The sequence below is a fragment of the Anopheles maculipalpis genome, chromosome 3RL, assembly GCF_943734695.1.
Source record: "Anopheles maculipalpis chromosome 3RL, idAnoMacuDA_375_x, whole genome shotgun sequence".
In the NCBI taxonomy this organism is placed as follows: Eukaryota; Metazoa; Arthropoda; class Insecta; order Diptera; family Culicidae; genus Anopheles; species Anopheles maculipalpis.
The window spans coordinates 29856776-29875560 of record NC_064872.1 but is presented as its reverse complement, the minus strand read 5'-3'; the positions used below and the strand labels follow the sequence as shown (position 1 = coordinate 29875560).

Here is an 18785-nt window from a genome sequence, read left to right as displayed (position 1 = left end):
TTTTGGCTGCGTTTGGTGTCCATTTAGGACGCACACATCACATTTCGGGGCCGTCCGTACGTGTTGAAACGGTCGCCATCCAACACATGGGAGGGATATATATTTGGAACCTTTCATGAAACGAAGAAGAATACGCAACCCCCGGGGCAGAAGCTAGAAAAGCTGGCCTTGCGGGAGTAGGATGTGGGGAAAGGAAGGGGATGCAGGTTGAGGAAATAGGAATATTTTTAATATTTTCAACACATCACCCATCAATTCGTGGTGGACGTGCGCGAGCCTTAATCACAATCTACCGGTGTGCGGTCAGCTCTTGAACGTTTCGACTCCACTTCATGAGGGTCTCCCATCTTACATGACGGTTCATCTTACTGGGGGGAAGGGCTTGTGTTTTTTTTTTTCGTGTGTCTATCACTTATCTATCCTACGAACGAAGTCACCGATGGGGTGATCTGAAGTTTGATTTTTGAAACGATTTCCGCAGAAGCTGCCGTTAGCTGGACGATCAAGATCAGGTTCTTCGATCGGGGTTGCTCTGCTGGATCGCGTCCTGTCGCTGATGTGGGTATGACTACCGTGAAATGATTCGTTCGTGCTCGCAATCACCGCTCGCCGTGCTGCCGGTTTCCGTTGGGGTTTGATAAAATTTCGAAAAGAATGATGCCGGAGTTCGCGTTCCTGCTTGACAGTTGAAAAGATTCTTGACAAGAATTTAAATTTTTAATCAACCACCGTTCGGACTGGAGCAACCGCGTTCGGTAAAAAGAGGAAACAAATCCCCGGATGGTGGTGTGGATCGGTGCGTTGAGCAGTGGGAGCAGCTCACACTCAGACGAACGGTGAGGATTAATCAAATGGGTTGGCCAAATCATGTAAATGAGCGCAATTCCGCTGACTCAGAGGGAATCGGACTGAAAAAAAACGAAGAAAAACAAATGGAAGTTACGATGGGGAAGGATTGCATGGTGGTTGGGGGTTTCCGTTGCGGTTTGGTGGTGATTTGAGCGACATGACATTTCTACAGGCCGAAGTCTGAAGCGGCTTCTTACGGCGCGGCGATAGCGAAGGCACAGGAAGTGAAGAGTCCAAAACAAATCCACAGCTTCGGACCGTACACACAGTAGTTAGTTAGCTACCGGCTTAATGATGTTTTCATCGCAACCGTTTCGGATTGTGGATCAGGTTCGGGAGATAATGATAGCGACCGAGCCCGGCGATACCAATGTGCATAATTTGCCATCCAACGACCGATCCAACCCTTGAGTGGAATAATCGCAGTTTACGAGATCACCTTCTTGTCACAAATGTTTTCGGCGTCAGCCGCAGCAGTAGCAGCCATTTCTGTGGTGTGGCGCGTTGAGCCTGTTGAGCTGTTGTTTGTTTCGTAATTTAAGCTTGTACGGTCGCTTGAACCACTCATTATGGCTACATGTACGGTTTCGAGAGGATGTAAGTATCGTATGAGCTATCATTTGTCGGTCGTTATAACTGTGTCAGAATGAACAAGATTTTGCTTTGTGTTTAAAAAAAAATATTTGGGAAAAGTGGTTTTATCGTTTATGGGTCAGCAGTGCCAAATGTGACGTAAAGATTTAATTTGAATGTAAGGGACGTTGTTGAAAGGAGTAATAAAAATAATATGTAATTTTATTGATACAAATCTTTGTGCCAATAAAAAAGTGACGTCATCCTGCAGTGCTAATAAATAAGCTAGGCCTTTTGTCAATCTTTTTATGTGTGTGCCTTTTTGTTAAACATTTACATAAAATCAACGTAAACACCTATTGAAATGTCCTTAAAAATGAAAATAAATTCGTAAGCTTGAAAATACCCAGGTATTTCAAATATTTTATTCACAAATATTGTCATTTGTATTTGAAAAGGAAAAATAAAAACTAATTAAAACGTAAATGAAAAAAAAAAGTTTGTAAAAAATATTAAAATAAAATGAGCTTTAAACTGTTAAAAAATATATTTGAAAAAGTAAAATAAATGTTAATGAATGTTTTGGAAGAGTCCGGTGGTGGGCGATAGCGTCGATGGACTTAACACGGCTGGACTAGGGTTCGAATCCCATCCATTCCGTAATTAGAGCTCGCCTTCCGATGGCTTAGGAGGTCGTTAGACCGAGGTGGAGAAGAACATTGAACTTTTCAAAGTGAAAAATAACACATTTAAACAAAGAAAAAATATTGTACTATCGTTCAAAATACGATCATTTCTCAAGATGGTGTTAAAAGGGCAAGATCTCCAAGAGAACTTTTTTTTTAAATAAATCTTTGACTTTACTTAGCAAGGAAGTGACTTAAAATGTTAACGCCCCAGGCCGCGGGAAATTTTAAGCTGTGGAAATTGATGCGAAACTGTCAAAAAATCTCAAAAAAGCAATTTTAGAGTTTTCTCATTTGCCCTTGTTGGTAGCTTGTGTATGCGCCAGGGTGTCAAAAAGCGATTTCAATACTTGAAAATTTCACAATCACTCATGAGAACTTGAAATTTTCGTTTTAAAATTTCTTGTGGCTCGCGGCCTTCTAAACTAAATGTTGAACTAAATTTTGAGGTTCGTTTCATTTTATTTTAATTGATTTGTCATGCTGCAGGTTTAAATTTATAGATGTATAAATACTTACAAAAACTCAACTTTCTAAAAAATTAGCAAATTGTGAAAAAACCTCCCACTTTCAACGTAAAATACAGTTTAAAACCCCATAAAATCTTTAAACTTTTCCATTTATTTCTCAATGACCTGATTTTGATTTGATCAATGAATATCCCACTTACCCGCCGGACAAAAAAGTGAATTCATTCATAAGCCTTTTGAAACAACGGCTAAAAAGGAAGCGAAATTAGCTACATCATCGTCAACATCATCTAAGGTGTTACTGACCAGCCGAATCAATGCAAAATCCTGAAACACTGTGCCTCACCAGCGTAAAGCCTTTTTTTTTCTTGTACCAAACTGATGCTTCCCATGAACGGTTTCGTTGTTGGCTGCGTTTTTATTTTTTGTTTCTCAGTACGCCCCGTGCGGCAACATGATTGACATGCGTTGGCCACTAATCTTAATGCATATATTTAAATTTTAATTTTCACACCAACCATCAGCTAGATTCTTCTTGTTTTCTCTTCTTTAGATTTTGGTCGAAAATAGAAACTGATACCGCTGGTGAGGGCGATGGAGGAGCAAGCGAACGTAAAGAGCAACCATAAGTGGACATCTAGTTTTTTGGTCGATGTCTCACAAGTCGAGCTTAAGCAGGAACGATTTTCCTCCACACCCTGAACGAATGTGAGGGCCGGTGATTCAATAATAGTTTTATTTCTCAACGCATTTCTGCTTCGCTCCCATTGAGCGGGGGATGACTTTGCACTCGATACCGAGAGCGTGTTCGAACCGATCGGATCGATCTGCCGACGCTTACAGCAGGTTCCCGAGCCTATTGAATCAGCCTGATCACTGATGTCTTTATCAGGATGAATGCATCTAAACGAAACGGTGTGCAAAGGATGCGTGAGGCTGCAGCGTTGGTTCGGCCGCTGTTGCTAAGGCGACAACCTGTCTACCCTGGGTGTTTGGCTGCAGTTAGAGCTGATAGACGCGTATCGGTTAGGGTTAGACAAATTGTCGCTAAAGATTTCTATGCTGGGTGAACCGAAATTCGAGGAAAAAGATTCATACTCAATCACCGTCCGAAAGTCTGGAAAACCTTTACCACGTGTGATTGTTCTTATGAGCGAGAGAATTCTCCCTACAAACTTTGATTGTTTATTTTACACCTGCACACAAAGGGATCAGATTTGATAAGCATCTTTGTTATGGGAATTTGATGAGCGTAAGAATAAAGAACCTTGATGTCCGATAAGAGTTTTCATGCTGTGAGAATGATTTTTGTTTGTAGAAATTGTATTATTTTTTTGGTTCTTTAATTTTTCAACGACAATTCTAATGTTATAATGATTTTTTTAAATAAAATTCGAATGAAAAAAACTAGAAATTGTTATAAAACTGGACCACTTTATTTTTTTTCATATTACAAAGTCTTTCTAATGGTTGTGCATAGGAAATACAATTCGATTCGACATAACTTGCCATTTATTTCTCAATCTTTAACACAAGAACGTGACGAAAAAAAGGAACCCCTGAAGGTAAGACCACCCTTGAGGATGGATTAAACGACTTCACGAAGGGGGCCAGCAGAGAGCTTGGTAAAATACTCCTTCTCGAAAAGGAACCGTTAGATTCGATACGCATGTTGACGGCTTTAAAATGCTGTCACATTTCTAGGTCTGGGCAAATGTTCGATAGGGTCATATGAAAACATTCGTGCGTGACACATGCCTTGAGAGTAGCATGTGAAAATATGTTTCTGAGTTGATTGGCGTAACATTGCTCTAATATTTGGATTGGACTTAGATTGGACAATTGTCGCTCTATTATTAGTAGATAATTTAAAATTGCTCGAAAGTTGTGGATCAACCTAGATGGATTATTGTTAATATTGTTTGGTTTTTGGCAAATAAAAATGTGTACAAAATGAAGTAAATGTTATTTCAATTAAGTTTGTCACACTCCCTCAATGATCATTACTGTTAACAGAAATAAAACTAAAGAGAAACGAATGATCAATTCACTTTCCTTTAGGACTCCCTAGAAAATGCAGAAAACATTGTTTAAAATTCCCAGATGTAACAGATTATCAAAGGAAAACCAGCTACATAAATCTGGCCGTTCCATTCGATATGCTTCTCATAACTGTTGATTGGTGGAACCTTGGTATTTCGTTGTGCGTAGTTTATACATTAAGAATCTATTGCAATCGTCAAATTATGAGTAAAGCTCGAATTTCAGAGACATTTGGTTGGAAATCATTCACACCAGCTGATTTTATAACAAACGGCTTTGAAACTGTTGATTGAAATGAATGATTGAAACGAAACAAGTTGACTTTAAGACTGAAATAAAACATTATTCATTTAAATGGTTTTGACAATTGAACTCAATTTTATTTCCCTAATTTTACTCACAGACAGTCTAGAAAAAAGTTATCTTAAAACATAACTTATAATACCAATAATCTTTAAATTAACAATCACTGTGCAAATTTTACAATGGGTAAAGCGTAGGTTTTGCTCCTACTTGGATGTCAAAATTTTCTCCATACAAATTGTACGGGAAAGCCCGACGCCGCAGACTGGAGTAGACTTTACCCCTACTTGGATGTGCAGTTTTTCCGTATTCATGATATCACAATGTTTCTCCGAAATCACACATCAATATAACAAAAGTATGTAACGATCATTACGTTAGTTTATATGATTGAAGGAGGGAGGGGGGGAGGGGGGGGGGGGAGGGAGTAAGTAGCGTCTGTTCTCCATGTTAGGGGAGGCTGGTTGTCCTTCTGTTCTGACATCCTACGGGACTTTAATCAGCTAGGATGCGTAGGCCCTCCGACGAGACAGAGGGTTGGATATGAAGCCACCGCCAATACCATTGCAACGAAAGGGAACCAACAAATTTGCGAATCGGATCAACAGATACAGACCCACGCCACGGAATAAGGACTACGATTGAAAACTCGGGACATGGAACTGCAGATCACTCACATCACCCGGAAGTACCCGAATTATTTCGGACGAGGTGAGGGCCTGCGGCTTCGGAGTAGTAGCACTTCAGAAGGTGCGCTGGAACAAATTAACGGTCCAATGGCTCAATGGCTGTTGTACGTGCAATTCGTAAGCCTGATTTCTTCATTACAGTGACGTAGAACCCAAAGTGGTCAGAGGTGATCGAGTCTTTATTACTACGGCAACAAGCTTCCGATCGACCAGTTCTCACTTCACGTGTTTTTTGATTGAAACTTAAGGGAATCCTGGAGGACCTTTGGGCAAGAGTGCATGGGCCTCAGGACCCATTGGTTTCGTTTAAAATTCCAGATCTTGGAAACGAGGAGCTTCACGAATCAACAGGGATCAGATATAATTTATTTACACTTTTATCATTTTATTTCGTGACCGTATTGTCAATAATATTAAAATATTAGCCGGCCAAATTTGAATATGAATATGCATACAAAAAAAGCCAATTGACTAGTTTCTTTAAAAAAACTCACATAGACGCAATCTTTTTTTTTTATTATTGGAAAAAGCTGAAAATATATGCTCAACTATAAATATTTCACTTAATGAGGCAAATGAGCAAGGCATGGAAAACTCAATTGCAGTTTTATGTTTCATGCTCCATGATGAGAAAAAATGTCATTTACATTAACAATCGTAGTATAAAGCATCTGCATATCAATAACCAGATACGGCAGATAATGGTCGTTCGGGGAAAGTATCATTGTCATAAAAAATGATCCATTTTTGTTGTTGATGACGTTTAAACGAGGTGTGCAAAGGGTTGACTGATTTACACACATTGTGTTTTCTAGGAGGATAATCAAGACAATAACGAAACGAAACAATGATTCTCTTATGACTTATCCTGCATGGAAAATACTTGGAATATTATGTACCAGAACTTATAACTAATATTTATTGCCTGTTCATCTTTAAAGTTCTAAAAATCATCATGAATAGTAAATAAAGATAAAGAAATTTTCAATAAATTACCATCAACCAACATATTTTCTTACAGATCGTAATGAAACGAAATACATGACTCAAAGAGTTGATCTCAGCAACTTATTAACGATCGTTTCGAGGTTTCCCCATAATTCCTGCCCTGTCTTTCGAAGCCTATGTACTATGAAGTGATTACATCTCACGACGGCACAATAAATGAATGCGCTATGATGCTTCGTTTATTTAGCTACGCGATGTACGAGCTCCGGTTTATTTGCAAACACCGCCTTTGATCTCGCGAACGATTTCTTAACCGGCCACCGGCGCACCAAATGCACGGAAGAATTAAAATTGCGCGTCCAGTTGCAGAGATCGTTGTTGCGTTGGGTTCGTGAAGTCCGGTCCGTGTTTGATGAAAACGACCTCATAAAATGCAGTTTACGACGAGTCATTCGGTTCATCTTGAGCTTCTGACTTCAAAGAAAATGGCGTTGTTTACAGTGGGCCGTTGAAGTAAACATGGTTCAAGAGGAAGAGTTTCCACCATTAACGACCGAAACTGTTAGGATAATGAAAGGCTAAGGCCTTCACAGTTTGCTTTTTACCATTCGCTTACAGAAAGCTAGAAATATTACTCAACAGCTACATTTTCCTGTCAATAAAAATGCATGGTTTGAATAAAATCGATGGCAAAGGAAACATATGCCCGAGGACTCTCCCTTCGGATGATAAATAGAGCACGTCGGACGGTTTCAAAATTGCAGATTAAGGTTTTATCAATTTTTAAACCCACATTCTCATCCAGCGATTACACACTCTAACAGGATTAGAGGGAACGTGCCCTCCCAATTACCCCAACGTACATCTCGTACTAGTCCATCCACCATACGGATGGGTATAATCCGAATTTATGAAATGAAAAACAAATGGTCTCAAACATCCCTTTTTTGCGGTTTTTGTGTGTGTGTGTGTGTGTGCGTGAGTGTAAGTAAGTGTCCGTCCGTTCCCATACAAAATCACTACCCCTAGAAGTAACCGTAAAACAATTCCCCGAAAACGATATGACTAATGAAGGGTAGCACAGAACGAATTCGCCCCTCTTGCTTGAAGTCACCGGCAGTCAGTCAGTCGCTTTTATTATCTCTCTTAACGAGAGGGTGGTGTAATTTCTCATCACATTGTTGTCCCTTTTTTGGATGACACCAGGTTTGTACAATTTTTTTTCCGACTCCCCCTCTAACCCCTCGACCTTAAACGCGGTCAGGTTGTTGTTCGGCGATTGGCTCGATGTGCTGAGATTGCGCACAGAATCTCTTTCCCGCCCGGGGAGGGGAGGATTCTGCAAAGGGCTACCGACCGACCGAAAAAGGAAAGTCAAATCTTCCATAGATAATAGAATTATGATAACTTTTATGATAATCACTTTAACAGGATCATCATAAAAGCGAAACGAGTCGAACTGTCTTGCCTTGCACTCGGTGGCAGTTTTGCGGTTTCTAGCGTTCCGGACAGCAGGGAGATGTTTCGAAGGGTGGCAAAAGAGGGTTGTAGATATCACCCGCCGGCTATTATGATGGTCCATTTTTATATGGTGACGCATGTGGCCACTGTTCGCATTTGCCAGGAAGGTACAGTATCCGACAAATTTGTTTCCAATTATCCGAGTTGGTGCGATGGCCGCGAACGAGAAAGGGGTGGGTGGGTAGGTGAGTTTTTTTAACGAGGGGAGAAACTTTTTCTGTACTGTAATGTTGGTTTGCGCATTGAGATTCTTTTGTCACTTTTTTGGTCATTAACTGGGATTGTTTGTTTCTTCGGGATATAATTGAAATAATTTTTAGAGTACTCAGGATTTATTTTAAACAATTCCAACATAATAATTTAATAACTTTGTTCCTTTTAATGTATTTTACCAATGTGCGTTTCGACTTTCTCAGCACAGATCTTCAACACGAAGCTTGCTCTAATTGAAAACAGGAACGTACGTTTGAGCGATTCCCATCGAAAGGTTCAACTATATTTTGACAGTTGGAAAAATTAATGCCATTAGTCAGCGAGCGGATCGGCGTAACGATTTGGGCCGGTCGGCCACCACCATCATGGCATCCCACCACAAAGTCGTTTCGAAACTAGACTTTGATCGCCTATTACGCAGATGCGCCAAGGGACGATACCTGATTAAGGGCACCCAAGCAGGCAAGAATAAATATTCGGCCATTTGTGATCGTTATTGAATTACGGACCGTTTCGAGTTTTTTTATTTTTTATTTATAAATGTCGAGCTGCTCTCCCCCCCTCGCTGGAGGCGTAATGAAACATGCGGGAACTCTTGGAGGGTTGAACAAAAAACACAACAAACGCACGCATGCAATGCGCTTAATGTGAGCCAATTAATTAAATTTCCAAGCTTTTTGTGGCTTCTGGCCTGGTTGCACGTTTTGAGAACTCAACACGGTGGCTTTGCGTTAACTGAGCTTTCCTACTCCCAACGCTAGGAGCTCAGCAAATGAAAAAAGACACAACACTCCCGCCATAATACCACCAACAGTGTGTAGGTTTAGATTCCTGGCCGCGGATAGCAAGCGCATAAAGTGGCTCAATTTGCCACGGACATTTGTCTAGTCGCGGGGGCTTCATCCGTCAGGCTCGTTGGCGTGTCGAGAGCAGATTTGAACGCTGGATAAACCGATAAACCGATGCAACGGACTTAGACAACAAAAAAACAGACACTTTTGAACGCTGTCCTGAGAACAGTTTTACGATTTTGGAATAATAAATTTTTGAAACAAGTCAAAACCCCATACGAGAGCTGCTGTACCATAAATTTGGGATTCACATTTACATTTTATACTGCCGGGTGCGTGCCCATACACACATGCGTCACGGTGGCGACAGGCGACGGTTTTGTCCTTACGGATTACCCCCATTTTCCAGCAAGGCGAGTGGGATATCGTGTGGAAGCTAGTCGGAAGAAATAGGACAGTTTATTGCCTTCGTCGAAACCGAACCGAAACTATAGCCCACGGGTAATGGTAAATTTTAATTAGAATGGTAGCTAAACAAATAAAATCATTTATACATTTATGGCACCGTTTCGGACAAAGGAATCGCCCTTTTACGGACCCCAAAAAGGATCTTGATTTCGTTCAGAACTTCAGCTACAGCCACCAAATGGGTGTTTGAAACTACAGCTGCGGGACACACTTGTATGGGGGACCTCTGGATGGACTCATTTTCGATTTGGGTGATCGATCTTCTAGGAACGGGGTTTCTCTCATCTGTGGCCCAGTTTTTGGAGCGGGTTTTACGAGCCAAGGGACGGCTGTAAATGTGTAGTTAAGAAATAATTAAAACTAGAGCAATCGGTCTTTTACCCGGTCCTGACTAGCTACATACATAATTTTGTAATGAGGACATGCCTTTGTATGTGACGGCACCTGATACAATAAATTGATTGTTCTCCTATTTTATGACGGATAAAACAAATGTAGGCTAGGATCGAATAAGGGCAAAAATATACTTTTTGTGGTTAGTTTTTTATAGGTCAAAATCGAAAATAGTTGGATTATTTTTTCCAATCTTTTCCAGTGCTTCAGTTGCAGGAATTATTTTACAACATGCATATGACGGCCGATATTCGATTTGAAACGCATACCATTTATGTGATCATTGGGTGGGAGAAAATTTCAATCCTCCCGTTACTTAAATGCTCAGAAAGCTTACATGCACCGCCTCTTACAACGGGCTCGTTGGTCTAGGGGTATGATTTTCGCTTAGGGTGCGAGAGGTCCCGGGTTCAAATCCCGGACGAGCCCACGTTCTATCGTAGATTTTTTTAGTAGACAGTTTAATTGATTGATGGTTTAACAGGCTAACCCGAGGTTTTTTGTTCTCGTCCTGAGGTTTTATGGCGAGTGACAAATTTTTTTGGATCATGTTCCACAATTTTTTGACACTTTCCCATGTATTTTATGTTTTTTCCACTGATTTTTTATTTCTTAAGATTTATACATCAACTGATTTTGATGGACAGTAGTAAAAAAAGGAGCATATACATTTTAAAATTGTTCTAACTATCTTTTAGGCGGCTTTCTTTACACATATAAATTATCTTATTCCTGCATTAAGTAATCAGGCTTCATTGTTCGTTAAATTTATACAGCAGGAATGGAGAAAAAAGAGCATTTTCGTTTTGAAGAAGAAATCGTTTAGGATTTTAAAAAAAATTATATTAGTTCTACATGAGCTATAAGAAATATGACCGAGCCGCTCTTTGAAATATAAAAATACGCTTGTAATGTTATATTATTCCATCGTTATAACTGTTGCTATGATTGTGAATGTAATATTCAAAGAAATTTTCCTGCTCTATAAACTTAATGAGCTTTATTGATAAAGGTTTGACACCTTGCGCCGAATTGTCAACACCGCTTGTAATGACTACATTATAAACAAACAAAAATTTACAATAATATCACAAGGCATTTCCTCCCTGTCGTTTGCCTTATCCCGGGCATGCACTTTATGAGCTTAATAACGGAATGAACTTGAAATAAGGTGCTCGATATATGTAGAGAAAGGCGCTTAAAAATATTAAGAACAATTAATAAAGTTGTATATGCTCCTTTTTTGCTCCCATCTATAAACATCGGAAGAAATCTAAATCAAAAGAAATCAAAAAGCAGTGGAAAACCCCAACAATATATGGGAATATGTAAAACACGTGTTTGGCATGATAACAAATATTTATTCCCAAGTTAAAAACCTCGGGACGACGACAAAAACATTCAGTCACTCGTCAAAAAACCTCGGGACGAGGACAAAATTATTTAACCAATCCTTTAAAAAAAAGGAAAGTGTCTAAAAGTATTGGAAAACCCTGTAATTTAAGAATGTTCAATTTTTTGGTTTCGTTAATTTAAAACTACGTTAGATTCTTCGCTAGACGCTAGACCTTGAGCGATATTGAGGGCATCTGCAGTATGTTTAATTCTGTGCCTGATGTCTGCAATGAAATGGGGTGCTGATTTGCCAGTTTCCAAACATATTCTTGAATTTCTTAATTTAAAATTTCATTAGGCCGGCCACAACATTGTCAAAGTATGAGCTCCTTCAAACAATTTCGGTAGATAAGAGGAGAGGATCAGAAAAAAACAATATTTAAAAAATGATCCTTAGCTATTGCTCTAGAACCTAAGACAAAAATAGTTTTCGATATATTTGGGGATCGTATTGAGAGAAAATGTCCATAATCATTTATTGTACGTTTCAAAAATGTTGCAGCTCTCTTATTATGCTTGTTTTTATTTCCTCGAATTTCATTCTGACCTGGCAGTAATACTTTGAATAAAATAACATAATTAAGAAAATATTTTAGTTCGATGAAATTGACCATGTACAATGTTTGTTAAATTATTGCCTTTTACGATCAAAAATTCACCAAATTACAGCAGCAGTATTTTTAGATCATTTTTGTTGCGTAAATTTAATAAGCTTAATCACCGTAAATAGTGCAGAGACAGTAGATTTAAACAAAAATTTTCAACGGCTTACATGATGCTCCGATTGTCTGTGTAGTTTACAGGTCTCCTCAGGTGTGGCACATGCTTAAATGTTCGATCTTCCGGCACAGTTTCTCAACTCCCATCAACAGCTTAGAAGGCACTGTTTCTCATAATTGTTAACACTTTCACAGAGCAGTTTGTTACTCGAGTATCTTACCGTTGATTGCCGGCTTCGGGAGGAAAGACGTCCCCAAAACAGCCACACGCACATACACAAACCAACAGTGCCATACCGAAAGCCGGTCCACTGGAAAAAGACTAACAGAGTTGGAGTGGTGGGGAGTGTTGGTGAAGGCCCGACGGGGTAAGGATTTTTTGGCAGCCCTTCCGATAAATAGCGGAGACACAAAACTTTACACCTTCTCATCGAAAGCCACCACTAGCACACTATCGTCACGCCAACACATACTTATGCTAAACCCGCACCAATAGTGTAGAGTGGCGATTCGTACGGCTGTGGAAAAGACGATGGCGAACGGTACGGTAAAGGAGGGTGAAGGGTGTTACCTGGATCTAATTTTGAGAAATCTTCTACACGCTCCCAGCACTCGGTCATTCTTCGCCTTTGGGGGTCGCTATTGTAGGGAAGAAGTTTCGTTCGCTTGGAATGGTGGACAAAACTTTTCCTCTCCACTGGAACCTGGGTTCCAGGGTGAAACGAAACGTGACCTTAGTAGGGGTTGCCGAGTAGTATCCCCCCACAATTCTTGCCCAACAGGCTTATTGTTGGTGTGTCTTTGTGTTTGTCTGCAAGTATCTAGACAATGGCGATATTGTGTGCCATTCTAGAATACAACAGCCAGAAGTCGCAGCGAGAAGTTCTGAAGTTCGGGCAGAGATAGCCGTCCATTTTGGAACGACGGATAGTCACCCTTGGTGCTTTTCCGGTTCGATGTTTTCATCGTTGGGGCACACTTTATGTGCCGAAAAGTTTACCGTGGAAAGCCAATCTGCCGTTCCAGTTCACTTCGACCGGTGAGGAATGCTTCGCCGTGTCTGAGATGTCCCTCCATGCCGGGCGAACGCCTCGACACTTGGAGGCGACCACGTTGTGCTCGAGTTTTCCGGTTATAAAAGTCAAAAGATAAATTACACAGATTAGTGAAGATTAACAACCGAGAAATTCGTAAGTCACCGTCAAAGGAACCGATGAAGGATTTGTCCTCCGCTTTTCGGTCCTTCCGAACTGTCTAAGGGACGATATTTCAAGCACGCTGAAGACAGGCGGACTCGAAAAGGACCCGTTGGCGAATCAGTGCATTGGGGCATTGTGGCAGAGAGGACGAAGATTCCTATCTAAATGTTTTCGTTTTGACAATTTTCTCCTTTTCGGGGTGAAGATTTCTCATTCAACACTCGTGAAAGACGGTAGATTAAGATGAAGCTAATGGGGATCCCGATGAGGATTCCTTCCATTGGTTGGCCTGAGTAGTCGGGCGAATGATTTGGAGAATGAATTAGTGTTTGTGTTGCATTGCTGGCAGCAGCGTTGGCCCAGACGAAGATGCAGAGTACATTTTGTTTTCGGGAGTGGGTTTTACGTAAGAAATATATCAAGTTATTTAAGATGAATGAGCAATTGAAGTATGAATGCACAAACTGCACGATCGGGTGAGGAATCGAAGCGTTAAGAAATGACAGGACTATAAACTCATCCAGCGCTGGTGGAATTTGATGGAAGAAAAGTTATGAATCTGGAAGCATGAGTTACGAACCTGTTCGCTTGGTTTGTTTTTAGGAGATGTTTAATTTAGCTTTTCCAACGTCAAGACAGCAATTCTGTTATGTGTGCAGTGGTAAATTTTCAGCAAAGCGAAATATTGCTACCAACAATAAAAGCATGCATGTTTATGGGACAGAAATGAACAGGCTTTTTTATTGGAGTACATCATCATCATCATCATCATTTTCTTGGATTGTTTCATTCAACCGTTGCTTATTACATCCAACCAAGCTTGAATTCGTAAGTCCACTGCCAACATTTCTTCCTTGGCACAAGATTTATCTGCCCCAGCAAACGTTCGTGTCTAAGGTACGAAGAAATGAATCAAGTGACTCCCATTTGCCACCCGGCGGGGTGTCTGATTCAGCTCCGCGTCCTGAACTGACAAGGCAGGAAATTCAACTCCCCAAAAAACCTCAACCGATACTCTCGTGCATGAATTATAATTTAATAATCATAATCGAGCAGTAATACGATATTCCGAACAGGAACGGGCGACCCAAGCGCGCCCAAAAGGTGCCAAAAATAGTGCGAGAATATAACTTAACTGCAGTTGTCACTCGGTTGGAAGCACGGGACGGTCAACGAATTTAGTACGACACATATATCTGTTGTTTCCTTACGGGATGAAACCCGACATGAGACTCCGTTATGGTGGCTGTGTTTTGCTAAACAGATATTTTGCAATTTTTGTTTACTTTTTCCAGTATTGAAGCTAGACAGAGAGAATGAAAGAGGTAGCGTAAGTGAGACGGAGGGAGAAAATAAAATAGCAAGAAAAGGTTATTATTAAGAGTAAAATGTCTTTCCCCATTCGCCTTTTCAAAACAACGCTCAATCTTCTACTTGTGAAGGCTTTTTTTTTCTCTTGCCATCGAATCCCGCCATGCTCTCGAATCGTGACAAAAACGGAAGACATATTTTACCCTGCCCGAATAGCCCCAAATTATGAAAATTGTTATAAAATATGACATTAAAATAAAATATCAACACCGCTACGAACCGCACGAGCTCGGGGGTGAAAGAATGCACGAAACATGCAAATCCGTTGCTCGAGGCATGGTGACAAGGTGAGGTCGGTCGAATGGAGCCGGACTGTGTCTTTCTCTTCGGGGTGGGCACCCGAACCCTTAACCCACCTTCCAGCGGGCATTTGTTTTTTTTTTTTTCGAGGACCGCTTGGCTTTCGATCGGTTTTATGAATTCTTGATCATTCTCCAGAAATCGTTGAGATCATTTTCTGTTTGGATATTTTAATCCATTCATAAATAATAACGCACGACGCCCGAAACCGGTCCACCAAAACGGACTCCATTCATGAAAAGTGTACAAAAAATCACAGAAAAGGAAAGATACAAAATCACGCACAATAGGACGGGTACGCGCGGAGGCTGAAGATTTTAGGGGCGAAAAATGACTAAATCTCTACGATTCGGCTGCGAGACATTGCCGGGGACATCGATAACGGCTATCGACAAACGATTAGATTCACACTTCGACAAATGGGAGTGCGCGGGCGATGGGCGAAAGGAGTTGTGTTGGCTGCTGGAGGATGGCATTCGGCATTGGCATGTTCGAGGCGCTCATTGATGGCCATAAATGGAAGCTTACGTTTTTTGGTGAATGAATCTGTCCGTTCGGTGGTGGCTTGGAGGTGGAGGGAGATAATTTCTTTGACTAAAAATGCCTTTCCTATCGACGACGAATATTCATTGGGGAAGCTGCAATTCCGATGATAATGAGAGGAGATGAGTTTACCGGCTCGGTTAAGGCACACCCTTAAATATTTGAATAGGTGGGGAATATGTTGACGAGCAAATTGGGCTTGTTAGTGAACGTTTTGTGACACATGCTGTGCAGCGGATGGACGTCAGCGAGTGGGTGTCATTACGGAAAATGAGCAACAAAAGCTCAACAAGCTATTTGAATTATTTTGTTTGTTGATTCTATCTTCAATAAATAACAACATTTTGACTAGAAGTTTTCTTCCAAACTTCAGAATTCAAACAGATAAAAGCAAAAATTTACTGAATTCTTACTAAAATAATAATTCTAATTCTATTTACTTCACCAACCTGGCTTACCAACCAGAGAAACCTTCAACAAACTTCCGTTTGGTCTATTTAATCGGTTTACTAACCAGCCAACCAGAAACATCAAATTAATATCACCGATTTCCCGCGACAGCTCCACTCGACTCGAAATATTACCAAATTGATTCCGATTAGCTAGTGCCACTACTACTACTACTTCATCAGCTAATTGACTATCAAATGATATCATCCTTTCCTTGTCGCTCACCCACAACTCGGCTAATTTAGAATCCCTGGCGAACCCGTATCCAGCCCCTAGGATCGCGTCCCACTGGTCGCTAAATCCTGCCGGCCCATCATCAAGGAAGCATCCAAAGCCTCGGAAGTCTCGGGAGAGCATTCAATAAACAAACGAGCAATTATGTAAAGTTTATCGCTGATAGAGCACTGGCACGCTATTCCCTAGTTATGCAGGCCGAAACCGTCATCAGCTCGGTGACGGGTGGCGTTTCGGAAACTGCTACCGCAAACCACCGCAAGTCCCATCGAGCGTAATCGCTAGGGGAAGATAATTTTCAAATTAGTCAAAATCTAAAAGCAGACACGGACCGCATCGTAGTGGCTCGAGTGGCTAGTTCCATAGGCAAGTGATCTACCGGTGCGAGGAAAACGGATGTTGAAGAAGTGTGTACTTTTACTAGACAAATGGCTTCTTATCTTAGGGTGCTGCGTTCTGTTGCGTTCTGGATTAGGTGATTGGTTCCGTTTTTTAAACTACTCTTTTGATAAGGTTTTAGAGCATCGCGGAAGGAGCTATTTTTAATGGGAGCAGCAAGCCACATGCCCACAGATGGAGAGACCACATTATCAACCTGGATACAGAACGATTTTCATTATCGCACCGTTCCACAGATTTATCTAATGGAACTATGAAGAGTCAACTTCCACACTGTGCACGAAATAATATCACTTTCTCCTATGTCAATCGAATTTCTGGGATGCTCCAGAACTACTAACACTCTCAACAGTTGATAAAGAGAGCTAGAATCAATGATGGAAATATCATACAAACCAAAAGAAGAAGGAAATAGAAACTCAGCTCTAGCAACATGCTAATCCGACGGCATTCTCAGCACAAATGTGTAGAACCAGATGAACGTTCTCTGAGGGATAGCATTAGTTTCAATGCTGTTCGTAGCCTGATTCACATCTCCACGGTAGATTATGACGGCCTCATAAATAATATTTTGAATGATTGAGAGCATTTTTTCACTGATTCAACCAATGGAGCAAAACGAAAATCGTTGCAGACCACCAGTCGGAATGCGTTTGAACGTGTAGATAGGGCGAATGTACGAGTAGCTTATAAAATTGAAATTAATAGATTGTAGTGCGTTACGGGCAGCGCCGTGCCCTAAGGTAGAACTCTTTCGAATTCTTAAAACATAACTAAGAATGCGTTAATCAGTTACATCAGCAGATGAGGCTATGCGTCGAACATAAACTGTTTGGAGAACATCGTTTAACGTCGATAGTAGATTTACCAAACTAACCAGGTCTGCACGCCTTTCAAACCAGAACCTACTTTTTCTGATGATATACACTTCAAACACTTAGCGAATCAGATCACAGTCTTCTGTCAAATACGCCTAAAGCAATGCGAATTTTATTTTCGTATCGTTCAAGATCGCTTGAATTTCATCACAATTATCCCAACCGATTCAGCACTCGTTGCCAAATCCACGGTAACAATGAACGTCCTGAACCTTGCTTCTCATTTGGGTTGGCCCCTGGCGTAGCACCGTTTCGGTTTAAAGCTTCACCGGCAGCTTGTTGGGGTCGGGCAAATGCTTGACAAACACCAAGAACCGCCAAAATAGCAAACAAAACTAAACCGATCCTCATGCTGACTGTTGAATGGTTGACTATACGTTTTTAGATGAAATAGCTAAAATTGAAGCTGCACTTTTATACACTCGCTTACTTTAGGGCAATATATCTGGATCTGTTGGTACTGTACAACCTCAAGTGCGAATCTGAATTGTTTGCTAGCGATACATGTGGTTTGTTCCTTATCATTTTTCGTTCCGTTTACCATGCAAGTCAAACAAATGGCTTTGCCTACAGCAGTTGTTGTGAAGGCTACATATAATAACAGGAATGTAACGCTTGCGACACTTTTTTCATGTCTTTAAATTCTACTTATCTTGCTGTGATATAATTTTATTGCACTCCATTTTTATTATAAATATTACAAATCTTCAGACTGCAGACTCCAATCAACCGATTCTTCTGATGAGTTCCCTGAGAAAGTCGTGCCTTTCAGGTTGGACAGGAAGCAATTGCAAGAGACTTTGACCAGCTCTTTGTTGGGAACCGTTTAGGCTGGCCTCTGCTGGTTGAGGTTGTGGAAATGCTTCACAAATACAAAGAACCGCCAAAATGGCAAACAAGACGACACCGTACTTCATACTGATTGCGGAATGGTTGACTATAGTCAACAGAAATTGTGCTTTTATACTCGTTTATTTCGGCGTATTATACCTGGGTCTGTTAGTATCAGGCACGAAGCTTTTGTGTTTACATTTCGAACATATGTTTTGTTCCATGTCTTTTTTCGTACAAGTCCAACAAATGGTTTAGCTCGTAGCAGTTGTGACGTGGGCCATGATCACTCAGTTTTAGAATTCTAGAACGAAGATTAGTGAAACGATCTTCATTATTCATGAAGATGAACAAGCTCGTTACTGATTGATCCATCTCGATTGTCTGTTATTTTGAAAATAAATTCTACCGGGTAGCAACATTAAAAGCACGAAAAATCTCCGGCTTTTCAATCGGTCAGTAATACCGCTTTACCGTTGCCTTGGGCCCCCCAGGCTCGCACAATTCCACATCCACATG

The 18785-nt window shown here is 40.8% G+C and overlaps 1 protein-coding gene and 1 non-coding gene across 3 annotated transcripts in view; one reads left to right on the top strand and one right to left on the bottom strand.

The window, feature by feature from the left end:
* The window catches only part of LOC126565014 (solute carrier family 66 member 2), a 204660-nt gene that overhangs the window by 138568 nt on the left and 47307 nt on the right, over positions 1-18785 (bottom strand). The gene's annotated exons all lie outside the window — the stretch shown is intronic.
* On the top strand, positions 10305-10376 carry Trnap-agg (transfer RNA proline (anticodon AGG)). The gene has a single exon. It is a non-coding gene; the product is annotated as a tRNA-Pro (tRNA).